We start from the raw sequence: 3499 nt of genomic DNA, 5'->3' as shown, positions 1-3499 counted from the left end.
TTTTTACTCAAGTTACAGCTCGCACGGACGGACGGACGGACGGATAGACAGACAAAAGGATTTCAACTCTACTCGGCACCCTGATCACTTTGGTATATAACCCTATATCTGACTCTTTTAGTTTTGGGACTTACAAACAACCGTTATGTGAACAAAACTATAATACTCTCTTTAGCAACTTTGTTGCGAGAGTATAAAAACCACAAAGGTAAGAGTTGTCTTTAATGCATCATCAAGTTCGAGAAATTCCCTAAGTGACACAAGTTTAATTACGGGACCCACGCTTCAGCCAGATTTAATACTCCTCATACTAAATTGGCGTATATACAAATACGTTTTCAATTTGGATGTTGAGAAAATGTATCGACAAAGAATCGTACGTAAAGATGATCAAGATTTTCAGCGAATTATTTTCCGAAAATCTCCCAATAGTCCACTACGCACTTTAAATTAAAACCAGTTAGCTTTGGTGTAAACTGTGCCCCATACCTCGCCATTCGTACACTCCACGAACTGGCAGAAGACACAAAGTCAGAATTTCCGGCGAACCACCCTAATATTTTGAAGGACATACCTAAAGAAAATCTATTAGACACTAATTTCCTTAAATTCGAAAAGGAAAGCCCAACAAAAACCTTGGCGATCCATTGGAATACTATATCTGACCAGTTTTAATACACTACACTTCGTTTAGAAAAGTGGTCCCAGTTCGCGGGTATTCTGAATGATATCTCACAGATACAAATCCCACGATGGATAAATTATGCCCCAGAGCACAAAGTCGAACTACATGGCTTCTGTGATGCCATTAAAAGGCATATTGTGCCACCCTCTATGTGCGCACAAAATCCGACACAGCGACCTCCAGTCACCTACTAGTAGCCAAATCAAAGGCGGCTCCGCTAAAACAATAAGTCTGCCACGACTGGAACTATGAGGTGCAAACTCATCTAAATATGACCAAATATAAATTGTATCTCTGGTCTAATTCCGAAATTGTATTAGCATGGTTAGAAAACCCTCCAAATCCGTGGAAGACGTATATTTCCAATCGAACGTCTCAAATCCTTGAGCTAGTGCGATTGGCTACTTGGCTTCTGCTTCGTTCTAATGGTCAGCTTGCTGAGCCACAGAAAAACAGTTTGTGGACTTTATTAAACAAGTCTCCCCTGAGATTGTACAAAAGTACGCTCCCCAAGGCATTAATTGGAAATTCATCCCCCCAACAGCTCCTCATATGGGTGGTTTTTGGGAATCAGCTGTAAAAGCTTTAAGTCCCACTTAAAAAAGGTAGCTGGAAACTATAAATTTAATTACGAAGAATTTATAACACTATTAGTTCGCATAGAAGCCGTTCTCAATTCACGGCCACTAACAACACTCTCGCAAGATCCCTCAGATCTCCCAGCCCTAACTCCAGGGCAATTTCTCAAAGGAGCACCCATTCTGGCCAGACCTGAACCACGCGTGGAGTCGCTATCCTTATTAAATCGATGGAAGAGAATTAAAATTATCCATTATAATTTCAGTCGTGGGTGGAAAGAAGACTATTTAAAAGACCTCCACATGAGGTATCGATGGAAAACATCAGAAAATGTGACAAAGCTTGGAGATTATTCTTCTTCTTGATGGGCGTAGTCACCGCTTACGCGATTATAGCCGAGTTAACAACCGCGCGCCAGTCGTTTCTTCTTTTCGCTACGTGACGCCAATTAGATATTCCGAGTGAAGCCAGGTCCTTCTCCACCTGGTCCATCCAACGGAGTGAAGGTCTTCCTCTTCCTCTGCTTCCCCCGGCGGGTACAGCGCCGAATACTTTCATAGCTGGAGTGTTTTCGTCCATTCGGTCAACATGACCTAGCCAGCGTAGCCGCTGTCTTTTAATTCGCTGAACTATGTCAATGTCGCCGTATATCTCGGACAGCTCATCGTTCCATCGAATGCGATACTCGCCGTGGCCTACGCGCAAAGGACCATAAATCTTTCGCAGAACTTTTCTCTCGAAAACTCGCAACGTCGACTCATCCGTTGTTGACATCGTCCAAGCCTCTGCACCATATAGCAGGACGGGAATTATGAGTGACTTATAGAGTTTGGTTTTTGTTTGTCGAGAGAGGACTTTGCTTCTCAATTGCCTACTCAGTCCAAAGTAGTACCTGTTGGCATGAGTTATCCTGCGTTGGATGTAGGCACTGTTGGTGCTGTTTACGCTGGTTCCAAGATAGACGAAATTATCTAGAACTTCAAAGCTATGACTGTCAACAGTGACGTGAGTGCCAAGTCGCGAGTGCGACGACTGCTTGTTTGATGACAGGAGATATTTCGTCTTGCCCTCGTTCACTGCCAGGCCCATTTGTGTTGCTTCCTTGTCCAGTCTGGAGAAAGCAGAACTAACGGCTCCGATGTTGAGGCCGATGGTATCAGTGTCATCGGCATACACCAGCAGCTGTACAGTCTTATAGAAGATGGTACCTTCTCTATTTAGTTCTGCAGCTCGAACTATTTTCTCCAGAAGCAGGTTGAAAAAGTCGCACGATAAGGAATCGCCTTCTCTGAAACCTCGTTTGGTATCGAACGGCTCGGAGAGGTCCTTCCCGATTCTGACGGTGCTGTTGGTGCTGCTCAACGTCAGTTTACAGAAGAGCCGTATAAGTTTTGCAGGGATACCAAATTCAGACATCGCGGCATAAAAGCAGCTCCTTTTCGTGCTGTCGAAAGAAGCTTTGAAATCGACGAAGAGGTGGTGAGTGTCGATTCTCCTTTCCCGGGTTTTTTGCAAGATTTGGCGCATGGTAAATATCTGGTCAGTTGTTGATTTTCCAGGTCTGAAGCCACACTGAAAAGGTCCAATCAGTTTGTTGACGGTGGGCTTTAATCTTTCCCACAATACTCTTATATGCGAATTTGTTTTTTAAGAATTGGGCATATCATTTCGTTGGGCATGCTTTCGTTCGACCATATTTTATTAAGAAGCTGATGCAAGTTCCTTATCAGTTCTTCGCCGCCGTGTTTGAATAGCTCGGTCTTAAATCCATCGGCCCCCGCCGCTTTGTTGTTCCTCAGACGGCTAATTGCTGTTCGAACTTCTTCCTGTTCGGGCAATAGAACGTCTGCTCCATCGTCATCGATTGGGGAATCGGTTTCGCCTTCTCCTGCGATTGTGCGTTCGCTACCATTCAGCAGGCTGGAGAAGTGTTCCCTCCATAATTTAAGTATGCTCTGGGCATCGGTGACTAGATCACCTTTGGGGTTTCTACAAGAGCATGCTCCGGTCTTGAAACCTTCTGTAAGCCGCCGCATTTTTTCGTAGAATTTGCGAGCATTACCCCTGTCGGCCAGCTTATCAAGCTCTTCGTACTCACGCATTTCGGCCTCTTTCTTTTTCTGTCTGCAAATGCGCTTCGCTTCCCTCTTCAACTCTCGGTATCTATCCCATCCCGCACGTGTTGTGGTCGATCGTAACGTTGCGAGGTAGGCAGCCTGTTTTCTCTCCGCTGCG

This window comes from Bactrocera latifrons, unplaced genomic scaffold, assembly GCF_001853355.1.
Source record: "Bactrocera latifrons isolate USDA-ARS-PBARC rearing strain unplaced genomic scaffold, ASM185335v1 scaffold_490, whole genome shotgun sequence".
NCBI lineage: Eukaryota > Metazoa > Arthropoda > Insecta > Diptera > Tephritidae > Bactrocera > Bactrocera latifrons.
Note: the sequence above shows the minus strand (reverse complement) of the source record.